The sequence below is a fragment of the Phaseolus vulgaris genome, chromosome 8 (genome assembly GCF_000499845.2).
Source record: "Phaseolus vulgaris cultivar G19833 chromosome 8, P. vulgaris v2.0, whole genome shotgun sequence".
Classification (NCBI taxonomy): domain Eukaryota; kingdom Viridiplantae; phylum Streptophyta; class Magnoliopsida; order Fabales; family Fabaceae; genus Phaseolus; species Phaseolus vulgaris.
In genome coordinates, this window is record NC_023752.2 from 40258176 (window position 1) to 40266065 (window position 7890).

Genomic DNA, 7890 nt, shown 5'->3' on the forward strand with positions numbered 1-7890 from the left:
TGATTTAAGGCGAGTTTAAACTTATGCTGCATGCTTTCTAAAAGGTTTTAAGTCCCCATCGCTTTTCGGCGATTGGCGACATCAGTTAAAGTTAAAAGTCCCCATCGCTTTTCGGCGATTGGCGGCATCCGTTAAGTTGAAAGTCCTCATCGTCTTTCGGCGATCGGAGGCACCAGCAGCGTTTAAAAGACCTCAACGCCATCGCGCGTCCTGAGGCGAGAAAGAGATAAAGACCTCCTCGCCGTCGAGCGAGTGCAGGCGAGAAGGAGAAAAAAGTCCTCAGTGCCTCCCAGGGAGAGAAGATGTAGCCTCTGGGGCAATGTAGAGGCACCAGTAAAAAGTCCTCAGTGCCTCCAGGGGAGAAGATGTAGCCTCTGGGGCAATGTAGAGGCACCAGTAAAAAGTCCTCAGTGCCTCCAGGGGAGAGAAGATGTAGCCTCTGGGGCAATGTAGAGGCACCAGTAAAAAGTCCTCAGTGCCTCTAGGGGAGAGAAGATGTAGCCTCTAGGGCAATGTAGAGGCACCAGTAAAAAGTCCTCAGTGCCTCCAGGGAAGAGAAGATGTAGCCTCTGGGGCAATGTAGAGGCACCGGTAAAAAGTCCTCAGTGCTTCCAGGGGAGAGAAGATGTAGCCCCTGGGGCAATGTAGAGGCACGAGTTAAAGACCTTCTCGTCGTCGAGCGAGTTCAGGCGAGTTAAAGACCTTCTCGCCGTCGAGCGAGTTCAGGCGAGTTAAAGACCTTCTCGCCGCCGAGTGAGTTCAGGCGAGTTAAAGACCTTCTCGCCGTCGAGCGAGTTCACGCGAGATAAAGACCTTCTCGCCGTCGAGCGAGTTCAGGCGAGATAAAGACCTTCTCGCCGCCGAGTGAGTTCAGGCAAGATAAAATCCTTCTCGTCTCGAACGAGTTCAGGTACGGTGTAGAGGGTGGAAGAAGTTTGAAGGATGGCTAAGGCAGGTTCGAAGAGAACGCATAGCTGTCCGGCTTACTGTTCTGAAATTCAGGGAAGGTAGAGAAGGATCCGAAAGGCGCCTCTACCCCAGATGAGGGAACAATGGCCAAGTTATGAAGGCAAGAGGAAGCTGGTATCGCCAAGACTCTTGGGCGATCAGAAGAAATTCAAGCGATGGCAAGAGTAAGGGCCCGTTTTGATGGAGCAGATCAGGTGAACTATGCCTTAAAACTATCAGTTGGATTGAAACTTGCTGTTTAGTAAGTAGTTTCACGCTGAAGCTCGATTGCCTTAAGTTCACAAGTTATTAGAATGCTATCGTTCGAAAGTTGATAGTTTGAAGCAGTTAGTGACCAATTGCGCTCGTAGAATTGCTAAGTCAATTTCGTTTAAGCGATTTGTACAAGAAGAAGTAAATCTAACAGAGAGATCATATGAAGAAGCAGAAAATTTCATAATAAGGTGGTATAAGCTCGAAATACATAAGGAAAAAAGGAAAGTTATTACAAGTAAGTTTGTACAAGAGAAAATAGATGAATAAGTGATGGAGGGAAGCAGCTAATCTTCAGAAGGCACGATCTTCCCATCCACCACTTCGTTGTATAGTGACACCATGGAGAGGTCCAGATCGGGGTACTGGCAGGTGATTTGCTCCAGGGTGGCGTCGAACCCAGCGGCGAGGACTTGGGCGGAGCTCAGTTCGAGCTCTTCGTTTTGCTTTTTGAGCCCCTCGGTTTGCTGTTCTAGCTCATCAGCTCGTTTCTTCAGTTCTTCAATTTTCTCACGAGCTTGAACGAGGTCTTCAGCAACCTTTTTGTTTTCCTCCCGCGCCTGGGCCATCTCTGCCGCGATCTTTGCATTCCCCTCTCTGGCTTCGGCGAGCTCAGCCACGGCGTCATCCCTCTCTTTTTCAACTTTTCCTAAGAGAACCTCCCGATCGACTGACCTCTTCTCAAGGTTCTCTACCTTGGCTGCATCTGCTTTGATTGATGCCTCCAGGTCAGCCACTTTGAGACGGTAGGGAACCAGCTTGCTCTCCAGCTCGATTTTCTCCTGAGCTAGGAGGTGCAGCTTCTGGCGCAGATCGGTGGCCTCCTTATGCGCCACCCTCAGCTCGGTGCTCATGGCGTCCTCCACCCTCGAATGTTCGATTTCTGCCATCATAAGGTTGCAAGATAACTTCTCCGCCTCGATTCTTATCAGGCGATTCTCCTCTTCGAGTGTGGAGATATCATCCTGAAGTTTCTTGTTGGAGCTCTCCACAGCTTTTGTTATGATAGAGGGGAGGTCCTCTGCCATCATTTTAAGCCTAGCTGTGAAGGGCCCCCAGATTCCTTTGACCGCGAGGGGAAGGTTTGCAACCGCTGTTGGTGGAGGCGCTGAAGGAGCCTGGTGCTGGCTCTCACCGTCGCCCTCTTGGATTGGTTGTTGAGGTTGGGCTTCGTGGCGTGGTGGTGATGTGGGGGATTCGGTGATGATTATTGGCGAGTTATGAGCGCCTTCATCCCCACCTGGCACAGCTTCGGCGATTGAGGCAGTTGAAGGAGGACCCTCTCCAGCGGATACGAATGGCGTGGAGGCGCTCGGAGGGTTCTCCATGAAGTTGGGCTCGTTAGCCTCAACCGCAGGAAATGCAGCCGCCAAAGGTACTGCCTGGACTGGCGGTGTTGGAGCTGGGGGAGAAGGCGGTGTTGGTGTTGGAGCTGGGGGAGAAGGCGGTGTTGGTGTTGGAAGAACAGGTGGAGCAGGTGGTGAAGAAGGTGCCACCCTTCTCCTTTTGGTGATGAGGCCATCCTCAGTTGCCTCGTCGTCCTCTTCTTCATCTTCTTGGACCATTTGAGGAGTTTTCCTCTTTGGTTTCCTCAAGATGAGTTTCTTTCGTTGAGGAGCGGGTAGTGCTTCTGGGGGCGTCGGGCCTTGAGGGGGCGATCTGCCCTGAGCAGCGGCGATCTCCACCACCGAGTTAGGCACAGTTTGGGAACCCGACGTCAATATATGGGTTCGGGCGAGCGCCCTCAATTCAGCTAACTTGCCTTTGCCCAGCATGAGATCTGCATAGTGCAAAAATATACAAGTAAGCGCAAGGGTAAAGGTAAAACATATGAGTACATGTGCAAATGAGACAAACAAATGGCGCAGGAAATAAAAACCAGATCTAGTGTGCGACCAGCAGGACGCCCAATAACAGGAAACAGAGATGCAGCACAAGATGAAACCTAAAGGTCGAAGTAAGTGCTAACCTATGTGAGCTTCGAGTTGGCTCTCGAGGAACTCGAAGGTGATTATTGCAGAGGTGGGAAAGGTAATATTAGCGGCTGCCACGCTTTTCCAGAAGAGGCACAGATCCTGTCCAACTCGCCCATGTTGTCAGGGCTTCTTGGCCTTCTGAAGCTTCCCTTGGAGTCCTTATTTCCCCTGTTTACCCAGTACAAGGGAAAGCCGTCGAGCAGCGAAGGGTCTCGATCATTTTGGCGCTCTTGGACGAACTTTCCCTTCCAATCTTTGTAAGATTGCTGGAAGATAGAAACGATCGACCTCCCAGCGATTCCGTTCAGGCTCACCCAAAGGCGATCTCCAGGATTCTTGGCCTCGAACAGGACAAGGAATACATCTACCGAGGCCGGTAGTCCCAAGTGCGCGCACATAATTTGAAACGCCCGCACGAATGCCCAGCTGTTAGGATGGAGCTGGGCGGCGGCGATGTCGAGCTCGGTTATGAGTTCCCGTTCAAAACGGGTGAGGGGAAACCTGAGTTTCACCTTCTTGAAGAGGGTAGTATACACGAAGCAGAACAACTCGTCATTGTTCCCCTTGTCATCCGCGCAAGTCGGCACGTCGTTGTTCCCCTTGAAACGAGAGGTTGGGTTCGTCCCCTTTCTTCAATCGGAGCACCGCCAGAGCAGAGTTTACTGAAGAAGTCTCCTTCAGCAAAGTTGAGGTGGCCCATGGGTATAGTTTCTTGTAGTCTGGAGAGGGGATGGAGGCTCCTCCGGCGATTGGTGGAGTTGCCTGAGCAAGGTTGGGGCGAGAGGTTGCAGGCCTCTCAGCCTGGGAAGAGGGAGCACCAGGTGCTCGCGGTGGGTTATACGCTTGGGATGGAGGGTTTCGCGACAAAGGAGGAGGATTCGCGGTGGTCTTTGTACGAGCCATCGCGGGAACTGCAAAGGAAAAAGGAAAAAAAAGATGAGCGAAGGTCGTAGAGGTCGACTCGATTGTGAACAAAGGATGAAGAACGAACGAACGCAAGTTCGTTGTGATGAAAGACGAAGCCCTAAGTTACGAAAAGGGAGGAGAGGAAGAAACAACCCACAGCATATGCACCAGACAGTTAATGGATGATGCGAATCGGTTAAAATGCAGCAAATATCAACAGAGGAAGTAAAAGAGATACCTTTCGATGATCAGATAAGCGATTGAAGGGAGTTGGGTATTGAGAGAGTCGAAGAGCGTCGTGGGTTTGCAGAGAAGACTCAGAGCGTTTCGAAGGCAGAAAGATGATGAAACAGTAAAAATGAAAGGGGTTTAAGGGTTTTTCAAACGATTTTGGAAGCGCAAACGACAGCTAAAGATAACCGTTGATGAAGCCACGTGTTGCGCGATTGGAAAGGTGTTTGGTGGAGCGTCAGAAAAACAGAAAGTACGAACGTTTGGAATTCTGCGCCAGCGCCACGTAGATCGGTAGTGACGTGACTTCTTTAGTCTTTTCGCTGGACAAGTCTTCGCTTAAGACTGGGGGGCTTGTGTACCGCCCTGGTAGTCGGAAGTGATGACGTGGCAACAAGCTATTATGTAAGCGTGTTGAGCAGGGCCCATGGCTGGCAGAAGGGAAGGAAGTCGGGGGGCTCGTGTAGTCGCCAGTCCTTAAGTTGGCGTGCTCCGATCTCTAGCAAACCCAAACCGGCGGTCACCAGGTTTGAGACCAAGTGATTAGAGATCGCCGAAAGAAGGACATCACCGAAGGATCAGTGAAGCTTGTTCCAGGTTTTCGAAGTAGAGAATAAAGCCATCAGATAGTCATTCCCTAGCTAGCCAGAGGTTGAGGTCGGGGAACAGCTTACCTGAACAAGCACTGATCCTGCCGGCAACTTGAACGTGGGTGAATCGCTTCGTAACACTTTCTGCCCTGTCTTCGCGACTGCGTCTCCTGAAGAATCACCTTCTGAACTCTCTCTCTCTCAGATGTCTTCAAAGTGTGACCTGCAAAATACACAGACGGCGCCTCTAGCGGCCGTTTGCACTCCGACGATCAAGTTAGTTCAACAGAACCACCAGAAACTGGAAACTTAGTAAAAATGTGTGTGTGAGAAAAACTTGCACTCTGTTTTTTCTCTACCCCCTCACTCTCACTCTGATTCTGCCTTTTATCTCTCTTTCCCTGCTTCTGGGCATAACAGAATTCTGTTATGCTTTTCTGGCATGTGTCAGAACCCTGTCGTGCTTTTCAGAGAAAGCGTACCTTCAGAATCAGCAATGGGGAGCGTGAGAGTCTGCGCATGTCTGCGCTTGGCTGCGCCTGTCTGTACCTTTAGCGGTACGGAGTGCTCTTTTGTCTGGACCGCACCCCTCTCAGATGGTGACACGTGGAGGCCTGCAACTCACATCTAACCACACACGTGTCACTTACTGGAAGGGCTCTAGCGCCTCTCTTTGTCCGCCTAAGCTACGCCCTTGCGGAGTAACTTAGGATGCTTCTCTTATCTGGGTAAATTGCACACTCTTAGGAGTGGTCGTCGGGTGTGGCTGGTCTAGGCGCACTCACCGAACGTTACTCTCTGTGTAGGCGACTTACCCTTCTGGATGACACGCACGTAATGGGTTGAGGGAATCACCAATCACTGACCGGCTTACTAGTTCCCTCAGGCCACTCTCGTGCATGATTCCTTGAGGTGTGCTCATGCGAGGTCCATGCGTAACGCTCTCGCTGGGAACCTTAGTCCCAGTTTAACTGCGTGTAACACGAGACCCCGATGACAATACACCCGATGACTGATCAGTGTTTATTCGCTACTCGCGCTCTGCCTCCAGGCGCGAGTCTGGGAACTGGTCTGCTGGTGGTCACTTGGCTACTGACCACCGATCACCATTCTGGGTGATCTATCCCCCGACCTCTCTGCCGCCTGATCTGTCGGTGGTAACTTGGTTACTGACCACCGATCACCTCTCTTGGCGATCGTCCCCCTACCTCTCTGCCACCTGGTCCACGTGTCACCCTGCGAGCGGTCCACGTGGTTCTCTGATGCTGACGTCATCGAATACCGATGACCGATCGGATCACAAGCCCCCAAGTCTCGAGGCGAGAACTCGTTCTCAGCGAAGAGACTAAGTGGTCGTGCCCTCAATCCACGTGGCAAGTGGGGCCGCCTCACGTGCCACCTCACGTGCTGCTTCTTTAACGTTTGGACTTCCTTTCTTAATCTCGCGACACGTGGCCCCATCAACGGCCAGCGCTGTGCGTCGCTAGCGCTTCTTTCATTCAAATTGGCGCGCCCTTCCACTGTTCCTTCATCTTCTTCATTCGACTCCCAGACTCTCTGCGAACTTCTCTTCTGCGCACCCATCTTTCTTCAAATTCTCTGCTTCCCAATCTCTTGCGATCATTCAAAGGTATGGTTTTTCTTTTCCCTGGCCCCTTTTTGGTCATCTTTACCGATTGCATTTATCATTCTAGTTATCATGCATCCATCTTCCCTGTTTTTCTTCTTCTCAACCCGCGCTAGGGTTTTTCTCATGTTTCCGCTTTGACTTCTGCCTCCTCTTCTTTCTCCTTTACCTGGGCATTTCTCCCTCATTCCCTCTCTCTGTTTTTCACCGAACCATCCATCACTCTCTCCCTTTCTATTTCTGACCCCTCGTTTTCCTCCATTGCAGCTATCTCTCGATGGCTCGCTTGAAGCAGACCGCTCGCGTCCTTGCCTCTTCTTCTGGTGCACAGCCCTCCGCGAGTGCACCAGCTTCGCCACCGCCTGTTGTCACCTCATTCCATGACAACGCCAAAGTCTATGACTGGGCCCCTCTGGCGTTGCTATCTGAAACGTCTACCTTGCTACCTGAGGACCATCTTAACTCACTTATGAGCCACGACCCGGACGAACCCTCGTGTTCCATAGACAGGGAAAACGACTTCCACATCCGAGTCCGCATCCCTCCCCGAGGGATGCCCATTTGCGCTGACGACAGGGCCACCAATGGGGTGCCCTTCGTTTTTGTTTACTCCGCGATCTTCAAAAGGTTGAGGCTGCGACTCCCCTTCACCTTCTTCGAGAAAGAGCTGATGATGGAGTTGAACGTCGCGCCCTGCCAACTCCACCCCAACGCCTGGGCCTTCATCCGGGCGTTTCAGATCCTGTGTAACCACTTTGGGCACAACGCCTCGATGGAGGTGTTCCTTTACTTCTTTGAGGCGAAGAAACCAGGGGATAGGTTTTGGGTCAGCCTGAACGGGGTTGCTGGACGGGTGCTTCTGGGCCTGTACCAGCAGTCCTTCAAAGACTGGAAGGGCAGATTTTACATGATATCCGCCACCCCACAAAGCCCTCATCTGCTCGAGGGGTACCCCCTCTACTGGGTCCCCCAGGTTCAGTTTAAAAAACCCAAGGATCTCGAGACCATGGCCCCCTACGAGCGCGAGTTGTGTGGGTTGCTCCTGGGGGCTAAGTATGACTCCGCTCGCCTCATCAAGGATGAGTTTGATGTGGTTTCCCTGAAGAAATATATAGGTAGTTCTTTCTCTGCCGCCCCTTAGGACATTTATACCTCCTCATGCATGCTCTTATACTTTTCACCTTGCTTGCGTCACTTAGCTGTCTAATTTCCCTCTTTCTTGCCTATGCAGATTCAATGTCAGGGAAAGATAGGAGGTTGGCGGTGTTGGAGCTCGCTAAACGCCGAGCGGCCAAAGGGACTGGCTCTTCCTCTTCCACCACTGAGCCAATCGAAGCCC